Genomic DNA, 12,613 nt, shown 5'->3' with positions numbered 1-12,613 from the left:
CTGAGCAGGGCCTCTGATGGCGAGCTAGAGCTGGGTGATGTCACCTTCTGGCCCCGGGCTGGCGGAGGGTGCCTCCCCTACACCTTGCCAGGCCCCAGCCCGGAGGCTGCTAATTTTTCACTCTATTTTCTTGCTGCCCAGGTAGCCTGGGATCCCTTTGCAGCAGCGCTCCAGGTGGCTGGTGTCTGTGTGGCCGTCAGGAGCCTGGGCTGCTGTCTCTTAGGGGAGCTCTTATTGTCTCTTAGCCAAGGAAAAACCAGAAAAAGCATCCATGAGCCAGAAATAGAAGTTGAGGCCATTAAGCAAATGTCCAATTATCTTTCGAGATGGGGCCTAAGGACTGTCTGCCTGTGGCTCTGCGGCCTTTTGGAACAGCCGGCTGCTGGCCCAGGCAGGGACTGTTTGGGGAGGGCGGTCTAGACAGAGCCCAGCTCACTGTCCTGGCAGGTGTACATTTCAGGGCACTAATGTGGACACAGGCGCTTGCTTCCACGTGCAGCCAGACACGTGTTATCAACACCTCTCTTTCTGTGACAGCAACATTCCGGTCTTTGTAGATCCCAGTCTGCACATTATGAGGTGATTACCTCGCAAAGCCAGGTGGAATCTGCAGGAAGCCCGTGACCCGCCCGCATCTGGCTCTGATGGTGCCTCTCTCCTTTAGATGTGGCCATTAGATGGCCATTTTGTGGCAAGCAGGCACTCTCCCAGGAAAACCAGCAGAGAAGATAGGCAGCATCAAGCTCGCTCATCACTCGCGAGATGAGGCTGGGGCGGCACAGGGAGGCCACTGCTGGGGGACCAGCACCGTTGCTGGAGCCTTCAGGAGGTGCCACCAAGGCTGGCCTCGCAGCATCAGGATGCAGGCTCAGCCTTGGCTCAGCGTCCTTGCCTGTGGGGACCTTGGGCCAAGCTCATTCCTCACCTGCTCAGAGAGACTGCTGCCCTTGCCACGTGGCTTGTCCGGTACCTTCTGTACAATGGGTGGTCAGCTTACAGTGGTGGTGGCCCCAAAGGAATGTGACTCTTCTGTTGTGGTCCTGACCCCGGCCTGTATCACATCTTACAAAGGAGTTTGTGTGGCTTCCCCAGTTCAAAGGTCTGTCCGAAGGATGCTGTTTGGACTTCAAAATATTGGTTAAAATTTCTGGGAAGATGGAAGATTTGACCCGGGGCCTATTTTTAAAAGTCCGAGCTGACGGCTGCTATGTACACATGACCCCTGTCATCATTGCTACAAATAATTGGTAAAGCAAATAGCCAATGTTTGTTGAGTACACACAGGCCAGCCTGGATCACAGGCCTGGCTGAAGTGGCCTCATCTGAATGAGGCGTTTACTGTGTAGGCGATGAAGCTGAGGCTTGGATGTGAAGTCATGGTTCAAGTTCAACCAGATGTGAGAGGAAGACCTGGAATTTAACCCAAGTGTCTGGCTCTAAACCCAGATTCTTATCATCCCTTTACATGACCCCTTTCCTTCCAAGAGTCGAAGATTAAAGGAATCAGTCCACATAAACCCCCTAGGTGCTGCGTTTCATAGCACAGTGGACAAGTGCCTGCTGTTTCCGCATTGCTGTCACCATCGCTGTTTCTGGAGTAACTGAGGGGGCGGAGAGTTAAACCGGGGCATTTTGCCACAGGAAGGGAGAGCCTGGCTGAGAAAATGCCAACACAGAGGTACACGGAATTCTCCAGGCAAGAATATTAGAGTGGGTTGCCATTCCCTTCTCCGGGGTATCTTCCCGACCTAGGTATTGAACCCAGGTCTCCCGCATTACAGGTAGATTCTTTACCATCTAAGCCACCAGGGAAGCCTCCTCATAAGCCTCACCCATTCAAAAAATGAAAAGACAAAAAGAGCTTCCTGATGATGCTTCCTGAGTTCCTAGAGGCAGCCATGCCTGATATCCACTCCTGGAGCTTTCAGTGCTGTGGGCCACTGCATGTCATGCCTTACTCAGTCATGTCTGACTTTTTGCGACCCTATGGACTGTAGCCCACCAGGCTCCTCTGTTCATGGAATTCTCCAGGCAAGAATCCTGGAGTGGGTTGCCATTCCCTTCTCCACGGGATCTTCCCAACCCAGGGATGGAACCCGCATCTCTTCCATCTCCTGCATTGGCAGGCGGGTTCTTTACCACTAGCGACACCTGGGGAGCCCAGGTGATATAGCTAACCTGAATTGGGTCCCTTCACTTACAACCAAGAATTCTAAACATGTTCAGGCAGAGACAGCCTCATCTTCCCTACAATTCCCACAGCCTATGTCTGTCATATATCCCTTGAAAGACTGGATTTTCTAAGTCTGAAATCATGATCAATGCCTTGACACAGAGTTTCTTTTCCTGACCTGAATGCTTCATTACAGGAAATTAGTGGTTTATTAGAGAGTCACCTTTATGAAAGAACCACTGTTCCCTGAGTACACTCATTGCAAACCCAGAGCCGCTCAGCACCCCTCAGCCACAGACATCGCTCTCTCTACCTCCCCCTGCAGGGACCCATATGCCGGCCGATTTTACCTTCCTGGCTGCAGGCATTACACTGGGGTCTGCATCTGAGTGATTTTTGTGTCCCCCATGCTGGCTTACATGTAGTCCCCTAAAAGGCAGGTTTTTGGTGAAAGTATTGATATACAATGTTGGTGTGGTTTTCTGGGAACTTCTCTTAAACCACCAAGTCCAAAGACATCAGTAGATTTTTTTAAATCGGCTTTTCTAGACTCTAGAAACATTGAAAAATTAATTAAAGGGGCACAGTTCATGTTTCCCCAGCTGGCAGGAGCCTAATGCACAGCTTAAGCATCTGATTTGGAGCCAACACCATTAACCTCTAATTAACTTCTATCCTCCTGACACCCATAATATTGTGATGATGCTAATACGTGAGGTTATTAATTATACCTAATTATTCAATTAACGAATAGCAAATACCAGTGGAGATGAAAGTTTGTGAATGATTAATGAGACGACTCCAGTTTGACAGGCTATGAGCTGCTTAGCGGCAAGAGAGAGGATTTCTGGGGCTCTGAGTGGCCTTCAGGGGAGGGAAGGGTGCTCACCTGGCCTCCCTGGAGACGGAGATTTGAGGCCTGGAAACCCAGGCTGTTTGTGGGCTCAGAGTCTGCCTTGCCAGGGAGGGTGTCTGTCTTAGCTAGAGCTGGGGTGCCCTGGTCCCAAGCCCAGATCTCCCCAGGGGTGGGCAGGGCTTTCTGGCCTCTTAGCAAGTGGGGCTTGTTTTCAATACTCAGTGACTCTGCACACAGTCCCTGGATGCTGGCTGGGCCTTGAATAAGATACTGAGGAAGTCATGGCCCAGAGGGCAATGCGGACTCAACGTTAATTTGGGGATAAGCAGCAGATGTGAATTCTCATCTGGGCACTTGCAGCCTGGGGCACGTAGACACAGAGGAGAGATTCCCAGATCCTTAGCATCCACATGCCGGCCTCTTAAGATGACGGGGGGCATGCAGGGCCCCTGTCCCATTCCCTACTCACAGTGCCCACTGATGCCTCATCTCTCCTGTTCTGGAAATCAGGGCTGCTGGAAGACGGCAGGTGAGTGTGGGTACCCTTCCCACATGAAACCTGCTCTGTCGGGAGAAGTGCTGGAAGGGTCTGCACCCAGAGATGCAGTCAGTGGAGCAGTGGGGCTGTGCATGTATAGCCAAAGTCAGCATCGCTTTCAGGGGACAGTCACGTGGGAGGGAGGCAGAGAGATTATAGGTGAGAAACACCGAAGTCAACTTCTTTCATGAATTTAAAAATATCAGCTTTCTGCCTGACTTTGGCAGTGCTTGTCATCTGGATATGTCATTTGGCTGAAAGACAAGTATCTTTGAGCAGCGGAGCAGGGATGCTTGTAGCTTAATAAGATTATGGTTTTAAGTGTATTTTGAGTTTAGGGAGGAATAACCAATGCTTTCAATATAAACACAGGCTGAAATTTGCTGATTAAAGTTTTGTGTGCATTATTCTAAAGGAAGCTAAAATCCATTTTTTCAAATCATAGAGTGAAATATTTATTTGAATTATAGTCAATCCTCATCTTTAGCAAAATAAATATTAACTAAATTTATAAATTCTTATTTTCATTAAAAAAAATTGTAAGCAACCAATAGACCCTTAGATTTTTAGCATTTTCACCTTCTCTTTTTCTTAAATATAAAAGGAAACTTTGGTTACTATGTTGCATAAGGTAGATAAGGCTATTTATGATTTTAATAGATTATGTTAAATTATTCTCAAGGCTTTTATCATATATTTTATTTCATAAATAGTAATTTTTCCTACATCTGACATTATGATATTGCATATGACAAATCCAGTTATGAGAAACAGCCTTTAGACTTATTTTCACAATCTATCATAAATATGAATTAATTGTATTAGTTTTTGCATGGTTTTTAGATATACTTTCAAAATATTATAAATTATACCTAAAATAAGCATTATTTTTTATATGGACATTAATATGGATTCTTTGGAGAAATGTCTATTCAAGTCCTTTGCCCATTTTCCCATTTTTGAATCAGGGTTTTTTTTGGTTGTTTTTGTTGTTGAGTTTTAGTCCTCTCTATATTTCAGATATTAATCCCTTACCAGATATTATCATTTTAATCTTGACGGCTGTTAATAATCTTTTTTGTAAGATACATTTCACAATTTATTTCTCAATGATTTTCATACTGTTTCTTGAAACACACATTCACACGTTCATTTGAGTTGCGAAATGTCTTACGCCATCACTGGGAGAAGTCCTGGCTGGCAGTTCGTTGAGCTGTTTGAAGCCACAGTGCCTGGCTTTCTAAGCACCTGTGGGTGGCATACTCATATTTGGGTTGGCTGAGAGATTTAAGCCTATGATAAAACAAAGTCTAACTCTCTCTTGGTGGCTTGGACCAAGCGGGCAGAACTGATGGTCCCCTGGGAATCTTATAATGGGACTTTGGGGCAGACTTTCCAGAGAAGGTATAAAAATGATTTTACTGTCAGGCTAACAAATCCCTCGCTAAGGCAGGTGATTTCTAATTCTCAGCTTCCAACAAAGTCAAAAGGAGACATAACTGCTGGAGCTCAGAAGGGGTTCCAACTGGGTGATGCTGGTGGCGGAAGGAGGCGTGGTGAGTACAGTTCTTGGTGCTTACAGGTGTAACATAGAACCCTGAAAACAAAAAGTGAGGATAAAGGGAACACCAAGCCTGCTCTGCTAATTCCAGAATGAAGCAATATCCGCCTATAGTGAGGCCCCAGCTGAAAAGACAACGACAGGACCCCCAGCAAAGTGGATTTGCGTTGACATGAGACACAGGAGAAGATGCTCAAGGGGCTTCTGTACCCATCTGCTGCCACTACTGGCCTCATTACAGGGTGTAGACAGCGGGCACCGCCTCAGGAAACAGAGCAACTATAGAACCACCATCTCGTTTAGAGATGCTTTCCCAGCACAGCCTCACTTTCTACATGTAATCACTTACAAAATCTCTACTGTCTTGACTTGCTCAGTAATATCAATAATAATCATAATGAAACTCAAGGAAAACATTTAAAACACCTAGACCTTTTTGATCATAAGAAACCAAAATAATTTCCATTTATACATGTGTTTCTGTTGCAGGATTTTATGAGAATGATAATAAAGCATGTTCAGGCATAAAATTCTATAATATTAAGATAAAATTCTGTGAGGGGAATGTAATGAAACTATATTTAAGAAGAAAAGAGGAAGGGGTAAAATTTCTAACTACTGGAGTAGAAATTGCCTGTGTAGTATTATTTTTGCTCATGTATGTTTTTTAATACTTAGTGTATTTATTCTTATGTATAATCTTCTTTTAAAAAATTATTTAATCATTCTCACTGTTATTTTATTTACTTTTATATTTTGGCCATGCGGGATCTTAGTTTGCAAACCGGGATTGAACTGGAGCCCCCTGCATCAACAGGGCAGAGTTGTAGTCACCAGACCACCTGGGAAATCCTGCTCATGTATGCTTTATCTTTTATTTTGCTTTATTTTTTGGCATTACTGACGCGATAGACATGAGTTTGAGCAAGCTCCGGGAGTTGGTAATGGACAGGGAGGCCTGGTGTGCTGCAGTCCATGGGATCAAGAAGAGTCGAACACGACTGAGCGACTGAACTGAACTAATTTTTTGGGTCTTTGTTGCTGTGCGGGGGCTTTCTCTAGTTATGTAGAGTGGGGGCTACTCTTTTGTTGTGAAGCTTCTCATTGCATTTGCTTCTCTTGCTGCAGAGCCCAGGCTCCAGGCTTGAGGGCTTAGGAGTTGTAACTTGTGCACTCTGGAGGGTGGGCTTCAGTAGTTGTGGCACATGGGCTTAGTTGCTCCTTGGCATGAGGAATCCTCCCAGACCAGGGATCGAACCTGTGTCCCCTGCACTGGCAGGTGGATTCATATCCAGGGAAGTCCTCATTTATGTTTTACCAATCGTGGTGGGTCTTACATTGATGTGAAACTTGTTTTCTACAGTGTACATTCTAAAGAGGTCTGAGAGTTTTACATTAAAATAATTTATAATATATTATAAATTTTATTTATATTTATATATTTATATAGTATATTCATATATTTTATTTAAATATTTATAATTATAATATATTTAATATTTAAAAATATAAAATATATAAATATTTATAAATATACACTAGGGTAAAAAAGCACATGTAATCTTAAATGTATATGAGGGGAGCATCACAGTTTTGTCAAAACAGTTGAGGAGCCAGCGCAGCGGTAGATGCATTACCATCATGGAAGCTGCAGCATGGCCTGGGTGTAGACAGCGGGGTGCCCAGGTGAGGAGGGGAACGGGGAGCCCTGGGGGGAGGGGTGAGTCTCTGAAGTTCTCAGTGAGGAGCCACGGGAGTGTCTGGGTGGCAGGCTAGTGATGGTGGAGGCCATGCAGGCAGTGACCGACCGCATGTGGGGAGGACGGCGGATCAGGCCCCAGGGGCTGAGGGAGGCAGGAGCACTCAGGCCGGGGAGGCAGCAGCAGGAGGGAGGTGGCAGCCCGCGTGTTTGGCAGGTAGAACTGACAGGTGCTTGTGACTCACAAGGAAGAGGTGTGGGTGGGGCGGGTCCAGCCTCAGGCTCGTGACTCATCTCTGAGCACAGATGGTGCAGGGGGATGGTAGCACAACCGGAGTCCTCAGGTGACACCTCCAGCTCTCTTGGGCCTAAAGAAAGATGAGGTCTCATCACAGCCACCAGCATTTTGCTGCATGTATACAAACGTTCCTTTTGGTCTCTGAACTCTACTCTCAGTGATGGAAGTGGGAGGAGAGGGCTGGACAGGTCCCTCCCTGGGCAGGGATGCAGGTCTCATTTGCAGGAGGGCTTGTCAAAAGAATAGCAAACATCCATGGCAACTTCTTATTTTACAAAGGAGGGAGCTGAGCTAGAGGGGTAAAGTGCCGGGCAAGGTGACCAAGTAGGTGGGTGGCAGTTTTCTTGAAGATGCCTTGGCAAGGAGTAGAACAAGCAATCGTTTATGCTTCATGGGTAGAAGGTAAATAAGGCCCCTCTTCCCGTATCTCCAGTTGGAGGCAGGTTTGTAAATGGGCCAAATGTTCCGATTAAAAGGCTGAGATCAGAAGAACAGGACAAAAACCATGATCCAGTGATATGATAACGAAGAAAAGACACACTGGAGATTTCAAGACACAAATCAATTGAATGGGAAAGAATGAGAAAAGAGATTTCCTGGAAACAGCCACCCAAAGAGAGCTTGAGTAACTGTACTAAAAGAAGACAAAAAAGAGTTTCAGGCAACACTTGCTGCTAGAGAAAATTAAGTACATTTTATAATGATGAAATAGAAAATCCATCAAAATGACATAGCAATGATAACAACAGAGTCCCAGATATATGAAGCCAAACAGGCGGATTTAAAGAAGAAGTAGGCAATTCAAAATAATAGCTGGAGACTTCAATAGCTCATTATCAATAATGTATAGAATAGCTATACAGACATTAGCAAATAGACTTCCAACATCATGAAACAATGACTCCTCACAATTGTCTGTACAACACCCAACCCAACAATCATAGAAGACACATCCTTTCCAAGCACATTTCCCAGAACAGACAGTTTATCAGGCCACAAAACAAGTCTTTGTATGTTTAAAAGGACTATAATCATACAAAGTGTGTTCTCTGATCACAATAGAATGAAATTAGGAATCTATACGAGAAGGAAATTTGAGAACTTCACAAAAATGTGGAAAATAAACAGTATACTTCTAAATGATCAATAGGTCAAAAAGAACCACAAGGAACTAGCAAATATTTTGAGATGAATGAAAATGAAAACACAACGTACCAGAATTTATGGATATGCTGAAAGTAGTGCCAGAAGGAAAATTATACCCGTAAATGCTTACTTTAAAAAAGAAGAAATATCTGAAGTCAATAACCTCACCATTCAACTTAAGAAACTAGAATAAGCAAAGCCACAGTAGGAAGTAAATCAAGCAGATGGGAACGCATGAAATAGAGGATAGAAAAACAATGGAGAAAATGACGCACAAACCCTCAAACCAGTTCTTTGTAAAGAAGAACGAAATTGACAAACCTGTGTAGCTGGACTAACCAAGAAAGGAAGAGAGATTCATATACTAGATCAGGAATGAAAAGGGACATTGTTATGTGCCACAGAGAATAAAAAGGACTGTAAGGGGACACTGTGAATACCAGTGTGACAACACACAGAATAAAAAGATCGTAAGGGGAACTGTGAATAACTGTGTGACAACACATTAGGTGATTTATAGGAAATGGACACATTCCTAGAAAGACACAGACAGCCACAAGTGACTCAAGAAGAGATAGAAAATCAATAAATTTATAACTGGAGACTGAACTGGTAATAAAAAAGCTTCACACACACACATACAAACCCCAGAACCAGATGGCTCCCCTGGTGAATTGTTGACAAGTCTGAAGAAAAATAAACAGAGTGAGCATTCATTTTAGGCAAAGAGGGGAAAAGAACACCAGGCAAGACAGGAAATTAAGAACAGTAAAAGCAGGAATTGGTGAATCTGAAAACAGAAAATGAGAAATAAAAAATAATCTTAAGTTGAAGATACACATGTGTGGCACTCACAAGCTCTGTGTCTGTCACACACACATATGCACACGTACAGATGCTCAGTAAACTCAGCCTCAAAGGACAATTCAGGGTGAGAAAGTGGAAGAAACCACAGATGCAGAAAAAAACAGTCAGATTCAAATGGAAAAGGATATTTTGCTTAACTCTGTGGATTAGATGATTGATGCCAAAAGACCCAGGAAACTAAAGGGTCAGTGGCCACGTCCGAAGCTGAGCGGTCCTTCAGATGACCTTCAAGAGAGGGGCTGTGAGAGGGGTGGCCGTGGCCAGGAAATATCTCCAAGGTGCCCTGCGAGCTGCAGTAACACGGCACATTAGTGAACGCCCACATGTAGTGTGTGTGGCCGGCTGTAACCTGAGTACAGGGGCACGCCGGGCACCATTGTTTTCTGGGCACCCAAGGAGCAGCCCTGGCATATTGAGTTGGGGCGCTCGGGTGTGCAGGTGGGAAGAAATTGATTTCCACTGCACATCCTTTTGATCCGGCTGGCTGATTTTTACCACTTCTTGTCATTTCCTAATGCAAAAAAAAAGGGCGGGGGGAGGGAAGTTCCATGGAAAAATGCCAAAGAGATCTCACCATACCTTTTTCTGATAAACACCCTCAGATACAAGCCTCAGGGGAGCTTGGGACGTCAGCTGAGGGTGCAGAGTGTCCTGACTGGAGTGTAGATGTTGGTCTCCTGTAATGACCCCATGTGTCCCACTGGCCAAGTACTCTGTTGGCAGTGGTAATACTCTGGGCTTGTGGCCAAGGTCTCTTGGCCAGTAGCAGTTCTAACCCATCCCTTCACAGCAAAATGATAAAATTGGGTTGGCAGAGCGGTTTCTGAAATGAGAACGGTGATGAATGCCCACAGCTGTCAGTCTTTAGCAGAAATTTGTCATATTATACACAGAATTAAATCCATCCTCCATTAAAAGTATGACAAAAAGAATTAATTCATTTTCAAGGTAATGACTTAAGCAAGCAGATCTTGCATAACAATGAGGGTTTCTGAACTTCTAATGAACTGTTTAAAGTGTTTGAGCTGAATTTGGTTCTCTGATAGTAATTGCTAAGATCCAAGACTCCCCAGTTGGATGGCATTGCCAATTCAATGGACGTGAACTTGGGCAAATTCCAGGAGATGGTGAGGGACAGGGAAGCCTGTTGTGCCGCAGTCCATGGGGTTGCAAAGAGTTGGACACGACTTGGCGACTGAACAACGAAAAACAACAAGACTCCCCTAAAGGAGCTGTTTGGTGAGATACTCTCCAAGGGAATTGATCTGGAGACTAATGAACATGGGTGAAAAAGTCAGAGACCATGGCATGCTGCTGTCTCTGTGGCCCCCAAGGTGACCTCACTCCCTGCTGACCTGGAGGTTGGCCATGTGGTTGTTCAGGGTGAGGTATTAACAACAGTGAACTTGCTAAGTGCCTGTGTGTTGGGGTCTGTGTTCCTGGGACACTGCTTTGTGGAAGCCAGCTGCCATGTGCCAAGGCCAGTGGCCTGAGACCACCTGCTATCAGGAAGCCCAAGCTGGCCAGTGGAAAGTCACATGGAAAGAGCTCTGTGCCATCAGCTCTTGGCTGGGTCAGCTGGTCTGGCTGAAGCCCTGTGGCCCAAGTGTGCGTTAATTTGATTGAAGGACTGCCCAGCTGAGCCCAGGTTCAAATTTTTACTGTTGCTCAAGCTGCTAAGTTTTGAAGCATCTTGTGAAGCTTAGACAAGGGCTAGGGTCGAGGTGAGATGTACCTGGAGGAAAGGGAGCAGGTGCAGGAAATAAATGCAGAGAGTGATGATCCTGTCATCGTAAGGCCATCAGAACTCCGACTGCCTCACAAGGACTCTCTGGGTGACAGCATAACCAAGATCCACACGACTCAAGTGTGGTCCCCACACCGCAGTGCTGACATGCTCTGGGAGCGTGTTCATTTCTTAGAAAACCCCAAACCTGGGGACCTGGCCCAGAAACCTAGCTCTACACATGATGTCTAGGCACTCCATGAGGAGGTTCATGTCTCAGAGGCCTGGGTTCTGGTTTGTGAGCCCCGGGGTTGCCACACTCTGGGCAGTGAGCAGGTCATGACCATCTGTATGCAGATGGATTTCGAGATGTCCATCTCCCTGGAGACCTTTGCGAAGGAGTGATTCATCTGCTGAAGGTCTCACAACACCCTGCCCCCCCAACCCTTCCCCACACCCCCTGAACAATCAGCCTTCATGTTCCCAACCAGGAGAACACGTTTCTAGGTATGTGGCCGTCCTCAGAAAAGATCAGTAAGAGGGGTCTTTGTTCACTGCCAATGCAGAGGCACTGTGTCGGCCGGGAAGGTGATGCCTGCGAGGGGCCCTGGGGAGGGGCGTTGGTGGCGAGGGTTCCACGTCTCTGAGATGCAGGTCATGCAATGGAAAGGCTGGCCCAGTGGCCCCTGGAAGTCTCATCTCTGGTCAGAACCCAGAGGCCAGGTCCTGCCCCTGGTGCAGACCTTGCCCCAGGGGCTGGGGTGGACCTGAGATGGGGCCTGCAGTCTCGACAGGCAGTTCTGGGGCCATCCTTCCTAATTAAACCTGAGCAGTAAGGCAGGAGTGTGCTGTGAATTGACAAGGCGAGATGGCAACAACCCACAACCCTGCCGCCGTGCAGTGTCCCCTAATGTCTCCCGTGTGAACACTCTGACCAGCTCAGACTCCAAGCCACCAACAGCTTAACCACCAGCTCCTTAAACCGAGCCTGGCGGAGCCTGGGAACCCTGGTCAGATGTTCACAGGGGCAAAGGGGTGGGTGGGGGGTGGGGGGTGTGGGGGGGCTGGCCCACCCCTCCTGACCACAGCTGCTGGGCAGATGGGATGAAGGGAGCCAAGGCTAAACTCCCGCCCAGGCCCAGGATGGGTGTCTGGAATGGAGCCCAGGGCCCTGGTGGCCGCTGGCCTGGGGAAGATCCCTGGTGCATCTTTTCCCGGAGCTCCAGCGCCACCTGGCGGCAGGGCCCCCACGTCTGGGTGCATCTGGGATCCAGACGGTGCCACCTGGGCATGTCCTGGGTGAGCTTGGATCAGTGGGAGAGGGTCCCAAAGAAGTCCCAGGAGGCCTGTGCCCCCTGCCCAGCTTTGGGCCCCCCTGCCTCACTGCTGCGTCCTACAGGCACATTTCCAGGGAACGTATCAGAGTGAGGCTGTTGTCCCAGGCTCTGCTTTACAGGGACAGAAATTGAACCCTGTCCTGGTCCCCGCTCGTCCCCCTGTGCTGCCTCTCCCCTTCCTGGTGGTGACGTGGGGCGTAGGGTCCAGTGTCCCTGCCCTGGCTGGACATCCGAGCCTGAGCACCCCGTCCTGCAGCCTGACCCGCCTCAGGCAGGATGAAATCCAAGAGCTGGGCAGCAATAGCCCTGATCATCCCGAGAGCCCAGGGTTAGGAAAGTGACCAAAACAGGAAAGTTCTGCTTTCTACAAACCTTTTAATATCTTCTCCAAATCCCAAATTCCCATATATAT

This window comes from Cervus canadensis, chromosome 10, assembly GCF_019320065.1.
Source record: "Cervus canadensis isolate Bull #8, Minnesota chromosome 10, ASM1932006v1, whole genome shotgun sequence".
Taxonomy (NCBI): domain Eukaryota; kingdom Metazoa; phylum Chordata; class Mammalia; order Artiodactyla; family Cervidae; genus Cervus; species Cervus canadensis.
This window is presented reverse-complemented; position numbering follows the sequence as displayed.